The following is a 16826-nucleotide window of genomic DNA, read 5'->3' as shown; positions in this document are numbered from 1 at the left end:
TATCCTTGCCCGTTCTGGGCAATTGGGTTCGTCCTAGCGATCTAAAATTATTAGGATCAGTGTTCAATAAACTTCAGTGGCAATTCTTCCTAAAAGATTTTAAAAATTCATCAATATGTTATCCTACTGGTGATTTCGAATAGCTTGAGTTTTCACAAATCTAAAAGCTGAATCATTTTTACAACTAGTTCTACCAATATTTTCAAATGCTTGAATTAAGAAATTCTAAGCAGCCAAAATACTCCCCAGGAAATCATAAAAGAAGCTCCTAAAAAAAAAAATGGACGTTGATTGCTGAAATGGCAGATCACCAGCCTAGAACCTGACCTACACCATGCGGAAAAATTGGCTGACCCCCAGGATTAGACTTTTATACATACATATATATTTTGGATAACAGCCAGAATCTAAGGTTTTGGCTGTATAGACCAATAGCAGTATCATCACATATTTTTTTTTTCAATTATTTATTATTTATCATTGACTTTAATCAAAACTAAATATCCTTAATCAAAACTAAAATATCTTGTAATTAATTTAAATTACATCCACTTTCTTCTTTGATACTATAAAGACAATAATGTTTTGTTTTGTTTTTTTGTTCTGGAAGAGACCCTTAGGACTGTTAGTAGCAATTTTAATTTTGTTGAAAGCACATAAGAGAGCTTAGGATCGATATATTTCAAAGTGTAACGTATTTATCTGGTTTCAAATATAAAAAAAATAATGTATGTTATAAAATTAAAACGACATTCTTCTTTTAAACTTAAGACAACAGTACTTTTCTTGTCCTTGGAGAGATGTTCAGAACTGCTAGTACAGCTTCTAATTTTGATGAATGTATACAAGCGAGATTAGGACCAATGCAATTTAATTTTTGAATCACTTACCCAATTTACAATAAAAGAAAAAGAAAAAATAAGTAAACTAAAATCACACCTACCTTCTTCCTTTAGACTAAATAAAACGATGCTTTTCTATGCTGGAAGAGGTACTTCGGACTGATAACAGAAAACAATTTTGTTGAATATATAAGTGAAATTCCAACTGAGGCAAATTTCTTTTTGTCTGCAAATCTATCAAAAAGAAGAAGAACATTTTCATTGTCATTGTTTTTTTCCATGGTCAGTGGTTTTTATCTATAAAGAACAATCGGGTACAAAGTGAGCCAAAGAAAAATTTATAAATCCAAGGTGGGGAATGATAAGCCGTTTAAGACTTATAAAATTTAAATCACGGAGAAATAGTTTTTTTTTATGTTGTAGCCCCAACAGTTTTTTGTTTTTTCATACTAGCTTCAAAATTTCAAGTAAAAGAAGTAATCAGGTATTGTGGTCGTTTTTACTAGCTCGTTTCAAAACGTTGATAAATATAAAAATTATAAAAATAAAGTTGAAGTAATTTGAAGATTATAATATAAAAAGCTAGAGTGATGACAGTGGACATGTATGGTCCTAAAACGTGGGTGCTCCCAGAGAGGGAGGAGGATTTTATTTTTAAAAATCCAGATGGATGGTCAACAGATTCTTTTGAATACATGTCTGACTGGCCGTATTTCAAACAGTAAGTTGTGCAAAAAATGTGTTTGTGTCCCACTTTTTAGGGTCGTAATCAGAGCAAGGTTCAAATAGTTAAGACACATTCTGCGGATGAAGGAGGGCAGATTGCCAGATATCGTCCTTTTCGTCCAATGAAAAGCAGGTTGTCCTGGAATAGGCGGGAGAAGTTCGTAGGGAATGTTTCAAGGGAATTGAAACTTCTTGGGAAGGTGTAGAATGGAAGGCTTTAAATAAATTATGAAAGGAAAGGAACATGAGTATCTATGTTATCATCAAGCGGCTTGGGGCTGCAATGTGCTGTTAGTATTAGTTGATAGTTTCAAAATAAAATGATTAGTTCCAAAAATTTTGCAAAAAAGAATTAACCAATCGAACGAATGCACAATTTTTAGCAGGGAAACATAGGACAGTAGTTTCTCTTTTTCTGTGTATTAATTTTAAAAAACTCCACAAAACAAGTTTTTCAAAAAAAAAGAACTCCATTAAACCAAAAATTAACAAAAATAAATCATAAGCAGCGCAATAGCGCTGCCTAAGTAAAGAACGATGCTGGCAGAATGTATTTTTTTTTCCATACCCGGGCACTTCGTATCGAAGGAGTTGTCATAATAACTTCGAAAAGGGCTCTTTCGATTGGAAATTGGAGTGGCTAGTGCCCTTTTTAATAGTCAAAAGTGATTGGAGGGCAACTATCCCCCCCCACGCCCATCATTCCACCAAACACATCCAACAAAAATTTTGAGATAGCCATTTTGTTCAGCGTAGTTGATTTCCAAATAGAAAATATGTTTTTAAGGAGGTCACTCCCCCACAACCCTCAGGGGAAGGGTTTTATATTATGCCCTGAGGGCATATAAGAACGATGTTGGCACAATTTATTATTTATTATTTTTTTTCGTTTAGAGCAGGGCACTTCGTATCGAAAGAGTTGTCGTAAAAACTTCGAATACGGCTCATTCAATTGGAAATTGGAGCGGCTTGTGCCCTTTTTAATAGTCGAAAGTGATTGGAAGGCGACTAACACCTCTTCCACGCCCACTATTTCCCGAAAAACATCGACTCAAAATTTTGAGAAAGCTATTTTGTTCTGAGTAGTTGATTTCCATATAGAAATTATGTTTTTGAGGAGGACACTCCCCCACAGCCTTCAGGGCAAGGGTTGTAAGTTATGCCCTGGGGCATATAAGGTTCTTATAGAAGGCGTTCAAAAAAGAATCATCCGATTCGAAATTCAAAGGGCTAGTGCCCTTTTTTATAGTCAAAAGTAATTAGAGGGAAACTAACCCCCCTATCACCCCCACCTTTTCGTCAAACACATCCAATCAAAATTTAGAGATAGCCATTTTATTCAACGTAGTTTTAAGTTCTGGAAATTAGGTCTTTGAGGATGATAACCCCCCAACAGGCCTCTGGGCAAGGGTTGTAAGATATGCCTTGGGGGCATATAAGATTTATTATAGAACGCGTAGTCGTAGAAACTTCAAAAAGGGCTCATTCGATTGGAAGTTGAAATGGCTCGTGCTCTTTTTAATAGTCGAAAGTAATTGGAAGGCAACTAACACTCCTTCCACGCCCACCATTTCCCCAAACACATCCAATCAAAATTTTTCGATAGCCATTTTGTTTCACGCAGTTTAAAGTTCAGGAAATTATACCGTTGAGCAGGAAACTCCCCCCACAGTCTTCAGTGCAAGGGTTATAAGGTATGCCCTGGGGGCATATAAATTTTTATTGAGATATTTGTCGTAGAAGCTTGAAAAAGAGCTCTTTTGATTGGAAATTCAAAGGGGTAGTGCCCTTTTTAATAGTCGAAAGTGATTGGAGGGCAACTAAGCCCCCTCTCACGCCCACCTTTTCCCCAAACACATCCAATCAAAATTTTTAGGTAGCCATTTTATTCAAAGTAAATGAAAGTTTAGGAAATTCGGTCTTTAAGGATGACAACTCCTCCCCCCCCCCCACAACCCTCAGGGAAAGGGTTGTAAGTTATGCCCTGGGGGCTCGTAAGGTTCTATAGAAAGCGATGTTGTAAAAACATCAAAAAGGGCTCAGGGCTCATTCAATTGGAAATTGAAGGGGCTAGTGCCCTTTTAATAGTGGAATATGATTGAAGGGCAACTAGTTCCCCTCTCAAGCCCACCATTTCCCCAAACAGATCCAATTAAAGTTTTACGATATCCATTTTGTTCAACGTAGTCGAAAGTTCTGGAAATTAGATCTTTTAGAATGATAACCTCCTCAGAGCCCTCAGTGCAAGGGTTGTAAGTTATATCCTGGGCGCATATAAGGTTTATATAGAAAGTTGTTTCAGAAATTTCAAAAAGACTCATTTGTTTGGAAATTGAAACTGCCCTTTTTAATAGTCGAAAGTGATTGGAGAATAATTGACCCCCCTCCCACGCCCACCATTTCCCCAAACACATTCAATCAAATTTTAGAGATAGCCGTTTTGTTCAACGTAGTTGAAAGTTCTGGAAATTATGTATATAAGGATGAAAACCCCCCCCCAGAGCCCCTGGGAAAAGGTTGCAAGTTATACCCTAGGGGCATATAAGGTTTTTATAGTTAGAGTTTTCGTAAAAACTTCAAAAGGGGCTCATTCAATTGGGAATTGATAGGGCTAGTGCCCTTTTTAATAGTCAAAGTGATTGGAGGGTAACTAACCACCCTCTCAGGGGCACCATTTCCCTAAACACATCCAATAAAAATTTTCAGATAGCCATTGTGTTCAACGTAGTAGAACGTCCTGGAAATTAGGTCTTTGAGGGTGACAACCCACCCCCCCCACCAGCCCTCAGGACAAGGGTTGTAGGTTATGCCCTGGGGGGCTTATAAGGTTTTCATTGAGAGTGTTGTCGTAGAAACTTCAAAAGGGCTCATTTGATTGGAAATTGAAAGGGTTAGTGCCTTTTTTAATAGTTGAAAGTGATGGGAGATCGACTAACCATTTTCCCAAACACATCCAATCAAAATTTTGAGATAGAGATTTAGTTTAACGTAGTTGAAAGCTCTGGTAATTATGTCTTAGAGAATGACAATCACCCTCACAGCCCTTAGGGTAAGGGTTGTAATTTATTCCCTGGGGGCATATAAGGTGTTTACAGAAAGCGTTGTCGTAGAAACTCAAAAAGGGCCCATTCGATTGGAAATCGAAAGGCCTAGTGCCCTTTTTAATAGTCAAAAGTGATTGGAAGGCTTGAAATTTTTATAGTAAAGATCGATGTGGGTATAATTTATGATTTTTTTTTTTTTTTTTTTTTGTTGTTTAGACCAGGGCACTTCGTATCGAAGGAGATGTCGTAGGGACTTCGAAAAGGGCTCGTTTGATTGAAAATAGAAAGTGCTGCTACCCTTTTTAATAGTCAAAAGTCATTGGAGGGCAACTAAACCCCCTCCCACGCCCACCCTCCCATTTTCCTTTAAATCAATTTGATTTAAAGACTAAATCAAAATGCACTGTGTTAATGCTAATTCCCAATAGGCATCTCAGTAGTATCCCAAGAAGGACTGAGGGTATTATGTTCAAACTTTCGGGGCTACTTCTGCTCTTAAAATTTAACCAAGTAAAAATAGCGTAAGTGTATCAAACCTATCAAAGAAAGTAAGCAGATTTTTTTGCGAATGGTATCAAGTTTTCCATTTCAGGTCAACTAGAGGAGGTATGAAACGAAGTTAAACACAACTATTTGTGTCCAGATTTGTAAAAGGGTGTATTTTGTTAAAAATTGCTGAAAATTTTTCTCCAGCATACAAATAGCAGACCAAACTATAAAGCCTTAAAAATGCGAAAAAATTTAAAGTATTATTTTCTTCTTCTCTGAAAAGACTATGTCAATATAAAACAAACAGAAATTAATTAAAAAAACTTTTTCCACAAAATAAGGTTTTCAAAGAAAAGTAAAGAACTCCATTAAACAAAAAATAAGCAAAAGTAAAATCAAATAATCTACGAAGCGTGAAACTACCGCAAATCAGCAATGATAAATAAATGACACCCAAAACAAACAGAAATCACAATAAATAACCGAGTCAAACTCAAAACAAGCAGAAATTAACATAAGTTGGACTCAAAACCCCTATGCCAAAACCCAAGGCCAGAACATAATTTGCACTTTACTGAAAAAAATACAAATGAATGTGCATGGTCAGTTTAATATGCATATACTGATATTTAGTAATCAAAATGTTAATATTATTTGATTTATTAAAGTTATAAAAGTAAGAGCATATGACACAGAATCAGAAATGGTAACTATTGTGTCGGTTAATCTTAAAAGGAAAAGTTTATTGCGAAAATAAATTTATGAGGATTTCAAAAAAGAGCCTGAAACCCCTTGAAAATAGCGTCAGATCAAAATAAAAAGTGCACCATTGGAATCAGGATGGTCCAAAATCTTTTGAAGGATAATTACAGTCCCCCATCTTGAACGCCAAGGAAAATGACTTTTTTGCATGGGTAGAACTGGTGTGTCTCCTTTTTTTCTTTTTCTTTTTCACTAGGGCTAGCGAATAACCAGAACATCATAAAGAGATGTTTAACGGCTCATTCGAATGGAAATTAAATTTTCTAGTGCCCTGTTTAAGTGACCAAAAAAGATTGGAGAGCAAAAGGCCCCCCTACATGTCCCCTCCTCCCAAACTAGTCCTATAAAACTTTTGAGATAGCCAGTTTGTTTAAAACAGTTCAAAGATCTAATATATATGGTTTTGATTATGATATGGCCCTCCATAGTCCCTTGGGAAGGGCTGTATGTGGTATCGGGCGTATCGATATCGCGCTTATCGGTATCGGTGAATTGGTATCGCATGTATCGTATCGGGGATATCGGTATCGGTATCCGTAATTTTTTTATTCATTTTCTGGGCTCATTTTTAAAGCATGTCTCGGCAAGGTATCATGGTTGCAGTGGTAGCTACAACCTAGTAAAGAGCAAACCACGGCCTATAGTAACCAAAAGTTTAAAAAACATGACTTGAAAAAAACTGCCTGGTGAAAAAAAAAATTGTCATCTGACACTGACTGAGGAATATTAACTATTATTTCAGTTCGTCTTAAAAGTAAAAGTTTATTGCGGAGTTATTTATGGTATATTCGAAAAATAACCTCAAATCCCTCGTAAATGGCGTCAAATCAAATTGAAAAGTGTGCCATTGGAATCAGCATGGTCGAAAACCTTGTGTAGGGAAATTACAGTCCATCTCCCTGAACAACAAGGAAAATCACTTCTTTGCATCGGTAGCACTGATCTGTCAGTAAATATCTACCAAATCATTTTTTTGAATTACGAATAAGTTTAGTAGCCTATAACACTCATTACCTTTTTTTATGCGTATTATTACTATAATAATATTTTATATCAGGAGTGAATTTCAGCCCCCCCCCCCCCTATCTATGCCAATTCGTGGTATTAATTTCTAAATTAGGGGGGGTAAAGTTTAAAATTACCTCCCATTTACATAAGAAACAAAATTTGCCACCATCCCCCCTACTTTAGAAATATATAACCTGAATGGGCATATATATGGGGGGGCTGACATTCATTTTTAAAATAAATTATTATTATATTTGTAATCAGCATAAAAAAAGGCATCGAGTGGTATATTCACTTTATGCGTAAGTCAATAATATGATTTGGTAGATATTTACCGATCTGTCTCCCGTTTTTTTTTCTTTTTCTTCTGTTTTTTCAACAGGCCAAGCGGACTACCAGAACATCATAGAGAGATGCTTAATGGCTCATTCAAAAGCTATTTCTCATATCTACCTGCTTTTTTTTATAAATTTGGCCATCTGCAAGTGTCATATGGCACTAAAATAGCACTTTTTGTGCCATTTCTCAGGGGGTGGCACTAGCAGGCTACCAGAACATCGTAGACAGATCTCTTATAGCTCATATATAAGATATTGCTCATATCTAATTCTTTCATATAAATTCCACCAACAGCAAGTTCCAAATGGCACTAAAAATGGCACTTTTGGTGCCGTATCTCAAGTGGAAAAGCTGGGGCTATTGGGCTAGCATAACTTATAAGAGTGATGTTTAATGACTCATCTGAAAGCTATTGCTCTTATATACGTGCTTTTTTTTATCAAATTACCATTCGTAAGTGCTATATAACATTGAAAACAACACTTTTGGAGCCACTTCTTAAGTAGAAAAGCTCTGAAGCACAAAACAAGTACTATAAACAGGTACAAAACAGGTACAAAACAGGTAACTAGAGGTTCAATAGAACCCATACTGTACACTCCCCTCCCAGCCCCCTTAGTAAGTCCACCATTTTGAAGTTTCAAATAGCACTAAAAACGGCACTTTTGGTACCATGTCTCAACTGGAAAAGCTAGGGTTAGTGAGCTACTAGAACTTTTTAGAGTGGTGTCTAATGGCTCATTTGAAAACCTTTGCTCATATCTACGTGCTTTTTATCAGTTCTACCATTCGTAAGTGAGATATAGCACTGAAAACAACATTTTTGGTGCCACTTTTTAAGCAGAAAATCTTGGAAGCATAAAACGGTATTATTGCAATAATTATGTTCCAAAACTCTTAACTGGAGGTTTGCAAGAACACCTCCTGCAAATTCCTCCTCCAGTCCCCCTTAATAGGCTACACAATTGAAGTCCTACAAATACCAATATATTAAATTACATTATTAGAGGCGTGGTTTTTGTCAGTATTAAATAAAAAAAACAAGTTTTTTTAACTGAAAGTAAGGAGCCACATTAAAACTTAAAACGAACAGGAATTATTCCGTCTATGAAAGGGGCTGTCCCCTCCTCAACACCATGCTCTTTACTCTAAAGTTTTTTATTGTTTAAAAAAAAACATTTTTAGATAGTCAAACTTTAGCGTAAAGAGCAAGGCGTTGAGCAGGGGACAGCCCCTTTTATGGACGGAATAATTTCTGTTCGTTTTAAGTTTTAATGTCGCTCCTTACTTTCGGTTAAAAAAAACTTGATTTTTGTATTTAATTTTTGAACGTTTTTGAATAAATGCAGGTTTTGATCTTGGCTCACAGTACATGAATAATTAAAACTAAATTTTCATATTAATTTACTTTTATTTGGTTAAATGGCTTTCTCGAAACTTGTTTCATTTTATTTACGAACGTTGTTATTAGTAATAAATGTACGTAACTTACGAATTAATTTACGTAACGAACTTCTATATTCATATATTTTTAATACGTATATTAGGGGGTTCGCCCCCTAGTCAATACCTTGCTCTTTAAGCGAAAGTTCAAATTTTGTTCCAATTCTTTAAAATTGACCGCTTAATCACAAAGGCCGTTAAATAGAATAAATAGCTCTTATGAAAGTACTAAAAAATCTCTGGCTTAAAGAGTGAGGTATTAACTAGGGGGTGAACCCAATCATATATGTAATATTTTCTGTTCCTTTAAAGTTTTGATGTTGCTGCTGTTGCAGTTGAAAAACTTGTTTTTTTTATATTTAATTTCTGATCTTCTTTTAAATAATGCTGGGAAGTCCGGCGTCCCCTTCATAGCAATGTCCCTTCCCCCATGAAAACTTCCTACATGGAAAGATACTCCCATATGATCCCCGACCCCTCCCCCACTACCAGGAAAAATCTCCCCTGAATACGTATGTAATGTATACTTCCCAATAACCAATACTATATGTTAACATTGGGTAAAGTTCATAACTTTCAGCCCTCCTCCCGGGAAGTTCGGGGGATTAAGTCATCCTAAAAGACATACTTATAATATTTTCGAACATGCTGAACAAAATGACTATCTCAAAATTTTGATTAGGTGACTTTGGGAAAAAAATGAGCGTGGGAGGGGGCCTAGTTGCCCTCCATTTTTTTTTCACTTGAAAAGGACACTAGAACTTTTAATTTCCATTCCAATGAGCCCTCCCACGATATTCTAGGACCACTGGGTCAATACAATTACCCCTGGGAGAAAGAAAAATAAACACGCACCCATGATCCTTTTTCTGGCAAAAAAATGCAAAATGACACATTTTTGTAGATAGCAGCTTGAAACCTCTACAGTAGGGTTCTCTGATACCCGGAATATGATGGTGTGATTTTCATTCAGGTTCTATAACTTTTAGGAGGTCTTTCCCCCTTTTTTCGAAAATCAGCCAAATTTTCTCAGGCACTAAACTTTTGATGGGTAGGATTAAACTTGATGAAACTTCTATATTTGAAATCAGCATTAAAATCCGATTCTTTTGATGTATCTATTTGTATCAAAGCACCCTTTTCTAGAGTTTTGGTTACCATTGAGCCGGGTCCCAATAACCAATACAATATGTTAACATTGGGTAAAGTTCATAACTTTCAGCCCTCCCCCTGGGGGCTTCGAGGGATTAAGTCATCCCAAAAGACATAGTTATGATATTTTCGACCATGCTGAACAAAATGGCTATCTCAAAAATTTAATTGGGTGACTTTGGGAAAAAATTGAGCGTGGGAGGGGGCCTAGTTGCCCTCCATTTTTTTTGGTCACTTATAAAGGGCACTAGAACTTTTAATTTCCGTTCCAATGAGCCCTCCCACGATATTCTAGGACCACTGGGTCGATACGATCACCCCTGGGAAAAAACAAAAACCCAAAAAAAGAACGCAACCGGGTTATTTCTTATGGCAAAAAATGGAAATATTCAACATTTTTGTAGATAGGAGCTTGAAACCTCTACAGTAGGGTTTTATAATACGCTGAACATAATGGTGTGATTTTCCTTAAGGTTCTATAGTTTTTAAGGGGGTCTTTCCCCCTTTTTTCGAAAATCAGCCAAATTTTCTCAGGCGCGTAACTTTTTATGAGTAAGACTAAACTTGATAGATCTTATATTTTTGAAATCAAAATTAAATTTTGATTCTTTTGATGCATCTATTGGTATCAAAATTTCGCTTTTTGGAGATTCGGTTACCGTAGAGTTTCGGTTCGGTAGCCGGGTCGCTCCTTACTTACAGTTCGTTACCACGAACTGTTTGACAGCGCTGGACTTCAAATTACGTTATCATGCGTTCGATTCCAGCTTGGATTTTTTTTTTTCGATCATGGAGTGTCCCTTCTTATGATTACTCTTCAGATAATCCACTATTTTTGCAAAATTTTAATTTTAATTTTTCCAAAATTTAATTTTTTAAAAACAAAGGAAATCTATTTCAATATTAAAACCAAGAATTACATATCTATATATTGTTAGAAAAAAATACGATTACTTTCCAGATAATCCACTATTTTTGCAAATATGATGCACTCATTTTTTAAGGCATATCCTGGGAAGGCTGATTTCAAATCTATTACTCATATCTACGTGCTTTTTATCGATTTTCCCTCCAAAAGTGCCATATAGCACTAAAACGGCACTTTTGGTACCACTTCTTAAGTGGAAGAGTTTGGAAACATAAAACGGTACCGTTGCAATAATTATGGTCCAAAGACCTTAACTGGAGGTTTATAAGAACCCCTCACATATACTCCCCCTCCAAACCCTCTTAGTAAGCTTCATAAATCACCTAGTCATCTTAAAAGTAAAAGAGTATTGCAAAAACAAATTAACTAAAACTAAAAACCTTTCAACTAAAAATTAAGTAAAAAAAACAAGTTTTTTTTTAACTGAAAGTAAGGAGCGACATTTAAACTTAAAACAAGCAGAAATTATTCCGTATATGAATGGGGCTGTCCCCTCCACAACGCCTCGCTCTTTACGCTAAAGTTTTTTATTGTTTCAAAAAGAAAGCTGTGAAACAGAGTCAAACTTTAGCGTAAAGAGCGAGGCGTTGAGGAGGGTACAGCCCCTTTCATATACGGAATATTTTCTGTTTGTTCTTAAGTGGAAGAGTTTGGAAGCTTAAAACTGTACCATTACAATAATTATAGTCCAAAGCCCCTAACTGGAGGTTTATAAGAGCCCATCACATATACTTCCCCTCCAAACCCTCTTAGTAAGTTAAAAAAAAAAAATGAAAAAAAAATAAACACGCATCCGTGATCTTTCTTCTGGCAAAAAATAAGAAATTCCACATTTTTGAAGATATGATCTTGAAACCTCTATTGCAAGGTTTTCCGATACCCTAATTCTGGTACGGTGATTCTATTAAAGTTGTTATGACGTTTAGGGGTTGTTTCCCCCTTTTTTCGAAGATAAGGCAAATATTCTCAGGCACGTAACTTCTGATGGGTAAGACTAAACTTAATGAAACTTATATATTTGAAATCAGCATAAAAATTTGATTCTATTGATGTATCTATTGTTATCAAAATGCCGGTTTTTAGAGTTTTGGTTACTATTGAGCCGGGTCGCTCCTTACTTACAGTTCGTTACCACGAACTGTTTGATTAATTATTCATAGCATTGATAAACTGGATTTGACAATTTACAGAAAACCCACACTAAACAACAGATATCTACATTTTATATTGAAACACCCCTACAAGTTAAAAGAGCTCTGTTGTTACCTCTATTGCTGATCGTTCCTTAAACGTTTGCTCTGAATCTCACAGCACAGAATGAACTAAACTTTATTAGAGCTATCATGGTTGCAGTAGCAGCTGCAACCTAGTAAAGAGGGAACCACAGTCCATAATATTCAAAAGTTGGAAAACGCGTTTTCAAAAAAAAAAGCAGGGTGAGAAAAAAATTGGCATCTGACATTGAATCAGGAATGGTAACTATTGTGTCGGTTAATCTTAAAAGTAAAAGTTTATTGCGAAAAGAAATTTATGGTGATTTCGAAAAAGAGCCTTAAACCCCTTGTAAATAAGGCAAATTTTCTCAGGCGCGTAAGTTTTGATGGGTAAGACTAAACTTGATGAAACTTGTATATTTGAAATCATCATGAAAATCTGATTTTTTATGCATCTATTGGTATCAAAATTCCAGTTTTTAGAGTTTCGGTTACTACTGAGCCGGGTCGCTCCTTACTTACAGTTCGTTACCAGGAACTGTTTGATCTACCAAAAATAAAGCTTGATTGATCAACAGTTTTGAATTGAACCTTCAAACTTAACTCTTTGATGATGAAGCCTGTTTATTAGTTCTAACGGCGGTAATTGAGGGGAATGGACGTCTTTGCCCCCTTAGTTTTTGCTCTTGCCTAGGTTTTGAAATCACCTTTTTTGGTCATTTCATTGGAAAAGGCACTTGTTTCATTTATAAAAGTTGGGGAAGAAACCGAAAGTGCACTTTGTGGGAATGTACTATCAAGTCAAATTTATAAAAGCGATTAGGTATAAATATAAGCTTTTGAATGAGCCCTTAAACAGCTCTCTTTTGTTACAGTAGCCTTCTAATTTCTGCTAGTCAGCGGGTGATTTATAAAGCCTTGTTTTCATTATGGCTTTTTCAGGCGAAGACGGCCGATTAAAATTATAACATAATCAATAAGATGGGACTTTAAAACTTAAAACGACCATACATTGTTCTGTATAAATAAAAAAGATTATGGCAGCGTTGTTTCTACATTAAATTTTGATCAAAAAGGAAAAAAGATTAATTTAAAAAAACAAAGCTTTCCCGAGGGAAGTAGTGAGCAAGGTTGAAACTTAAAACGAACAAAAATTATTACTTCACAGCCTATTTAATACATACTAAGAAAACTAGTACAAATATACCAACTAATTATGTTTCCCTGTGCTATTAGGATTATACAAAACTTACACTATATTGAAAATACAAAATAATACAAGAGTTTTGGTACAGAAAAGCAAACCCATTAAGGACACTTTTTACAGAATAAAAATTTTATCAATCCCTTATAGGATCAATCCCTTTTAAGATAAAGCGACAATCCATTTTAGGCTTTTGCTTTATTTTATTTTTTCACGTTTAATTTGGTATCACTTCTGCATAATGGCTGAGTTCAATGACTGGGTCTCTTTTTGGTTCTGAAAAGGACATGTCATGATTAGTTTGTACACAAGTTCGAAGTAAAGCCATCCTGATAGTATTAGGTCTAAAGATTAGCTCTAGAATTTGCATTATAGCTTGAAATTCACTGTTGTGTAGAGAGAAATAATCAGATTTCCAGAGTTCATATTATATCTTATTTGGTCTTCATTTCAAGTAATACTAAAGCATGTTTCTTACAATTTAAGACTGTATATTACCCACAATTGGTATTATAGCTGGCAAGACCAAAATGCTGCTTGATAAATCAATCCAATATATCTGTATGCTGTTCAATCACTTCGGGGTTATTAAAAAATATTTAGTTTAACGCTTATGTTCTTAAGATAAATTTCATTGTATACTGAAAGTTACTGATGTCACAACTGGTGTAAGCCTATGAAAAGCTTTATAGATTCGTTTAGTTTTGTCAGGCTACATACTCATTTTTGACTCTTAAATCAATAATCCTGTTTTTTACACTTGACTTTTGTGTTTTCAGTAAAGCGCTAGTTTTGTAGAATCCTAAAAAAATAGGGAAACATAATTAGTTGGTTTATTTGTACTAGTTTTATTGATGTGTGTAGGCTGTGAAGTAATAATTTTTGTCCGTTTTAAGTTTCAACTTCGCTCTTTACTTCCCTCGGGAAAGCTTTTTTTTTAATTAATACTTTTTGGAAACAATTATCCTATTGTCTTCATTAATAATACAATTAGCCGAAGACGGGCAAGACGCTTTCGTAATATCTAAGGTCTTTTATCATACGAAGCTCCCGCCAAGCCCTCAAATATAATTTACCTTCCATATATTACAAAATTCACTACAAATTTAAAAAAAAGTTTGCACACAAAATAATTTTCATGTAGTATTTACCAACAATTTTAAAATCATGAATTTTCAAAACTCTGGTAAAGATATTACCACAGTTGCTTGCCAAAGAAGGGTTTATCAAATAGCATGTGACTGTGGCAACTACTATGTTTGGTAGAACCCATCAAAATTTTAGAAAAACGCCTACAACAGCACAAAAATGACATAACAAAAGCTTTAAATTGTAATAGTACAAATATTTTTTTTATTCTGCTTTAAGCATATCTTTGATAATCCTAGCCATAAAATGCTTTTTGAGGAAACTTCCCTTATTAGTAATGATTTAGGCATAAAACGAGTTTTTCGAGAGGCAATTGAAATTAGAATAAAAATAAATAGTAATACTTCTTTAAATAAGGATTTGGGGGAATATTCACTTAATACCTTATATACAAATTTAATTAAAAATGATTTAACTAATTATATTAAGAAAACAGTGAGCAATTCCACTCAACCTGCTACGGATAGACCTTCTAGGCTGGCTGCCAAAAAGGCAAAATTAGCTTTACGAGCTTGTTTGTGAATATTTTTTATTCTATTTGAAAGGATTGTCTTTTTTCACCTCGTTTTGATATACCAGTCCTGGTTGAACTTCCCTGAAGTAATGATGCTAGGTCAGTTTTGAAAATATCTTAGTTTTAAAGATTGTTTTTTAATGTAAGTTCTTTTATATTCGGTTTTTCATTTGTTTTGCTGTGGACGTTGGGTGCCTTGAATATAGGGTCGAAAAATTCATTTAAAGTTGCGTTCTACTGTCTTATATAAAAAATTTCCCTATTGTTCTACTTGCTGGTTACCTCATAGTGTTGTTCTCTAAGATATGCAGGTGTTACATCAATGTTTACATTCGGTTGCTGTGTAATATGGATGAAACAATCTTACTTCAGTATTCAAAAAGAGTTCAGTGTGTCAACATCGTGGAGATTGTAATGGATGCTTTTACACTATTTGATATTAAAGGCGCTACCAATAGTGAAATGGAGCCTAGAGTACCTAAAGTAGCAGTGGAAATTACAAGGGTTTGCAGACTAACCCTAGAATAGGACAAGATGTTTCAGGGGTATGTTATATCATTAAACAACTTCAAGTCGGAAGAAAAATTTGCTTTGCAGCAAAAGTGAATATAACACATATTCAGAGATTACAAGACGGGTTAAGCGCATTAGTGAAATATATTGAAGAAAACAATCTGAAGCAATCTATAAAAAAGGAGTAAGTTTGTTACTAGCAGAATTCTTTGTATATAATCGATAGTGAGAGTGTCAGGATTAAAAATGGCTGGATTTGAGAACCAAAAAATCTTACAGAATCTAGTAAAATTGGAAAAGTGGTTAGTTTTAATGATGATTTTCTAGAGTTATCTCTTCAAAGAAAAATATTTTATCAGGGAACGTTTGACGATATAATGGGAACTGATTCCCCATCTTTGGACTATTGCGTGAAACTTTTACATTGTGGTCCAGCTGTATTTATTCAATTTTATATATATATTAATTGAGACAAAACAAAATGATATTGTGATTTTGCTTTTAATCACTACTTAGACGGCCATTTTGTAAGACAACGTGTCTAAACATGTTTTGTGACGTCACTCCTCCTAGAAGAGATTCATTTTATTGATCTTGAGTCAGTTTCTTTTTGGTGATGAGCGAGTCAACATAAAATGTTTCACACAAGTCCATTATACATTTATACATTGGATAGCTGGAATTCCTGTGAGAACTGTACTTTTACTAATGACTATAATGAAAAGTGTTAATTATGCAATCCGTGTAAATTGCATAGAGGATATGCTGTGCAAATAAAAGACTGTATTTCTTGTCTCGAAGAGATTTCTGACTCTCACACTAAAAGTTTCTTATGCTCGAGTTGTCACTAAGATAAATATTATCAATGGGAACATACTTACCCTGGCATAATTGCAATAAAACCCTAAGCGCGATTCCACTTTATTTTTAAGAGACTGTTATCGTCATGGTTTTAAATTGTTTTGGGAAGAAGAACCTGGTCTACGCTTCAATTGCTGGAATAATAAAAGAGTCTGGTTTTTACGACATCGCTGTGAAGATAACGGCTACTACGATTATAAATTTACAGACTTTTATTTGGCTGTTACAGAGAGTAATTTTTTTACATGAGAATATTGTGTGTGACATTGCTTTAAATAAGCAAATTGAAACACGTGAATTTTATAATATGAATAAGAATAGTATTATTGACTTTACAAAGAGATTTAATAAAAATGAAGTTACAATTTATTGTAGAAAATGTGGCCCAGACTTTGCATAACAAGATGAATACATATTAAATCCTGACGAGCTGCTACCACTTATCGTTTCTGATCATTACATGTACGTAGGAAAATAAATATGAAAGGACACAGTGTTTTTGTACATACAAATTTTATTAATAAACAAATTTAAATACATGTTTAAAGAATTTCACTCTTAGGACACCGAAATTTATATTGTATAGGTAAAAAAGACTTTTTTCAAATATCAAGTCACTCAATCGTGTATTGTACCCA

General features: G+C 34.7%; 1 protein-coding gene across 1 annotated transcript in view; it reads right to left on the bottom strand.

The window, feature by feature from the left end:
• The window catches only part of LOC148949866 (uncharacterized), a 44959-nt gene that overhangs the window by 15526 nt on the left and 12607 nt on the right, over positions 1-16826 (bottom strand). The window contains exon 2 of the mRNA XM_089091345.1: positions 944-1076. The gene's annotated coding sequence lies outside the window, so the exon portion shown is untranslated. The remainder of the gene's footprint in view (positions 1-943; positions 1077-16826) is intronic.

The sequence above is a fragment of the Artemia sp. Qi Xiang Cuo genome, chromosome 7 (genome assembly GCF_049724085.1).
Source record: "Artemia sp. Qi Xiang Cuo chromosome 7, ASM4972408v1, whole genome shotgun sequence".
NCBI lineage: Eukaryota > Metazoa > Arthropoda > Branchiopoda > Anostraca > Artemiidae > Artemia > Artemia sp. Qi Xiang Cuo.
Note: the sequence above shows the minus strand (reverse complement) of the source record. Positions and strands in the feature narration are given on the sequence as shown.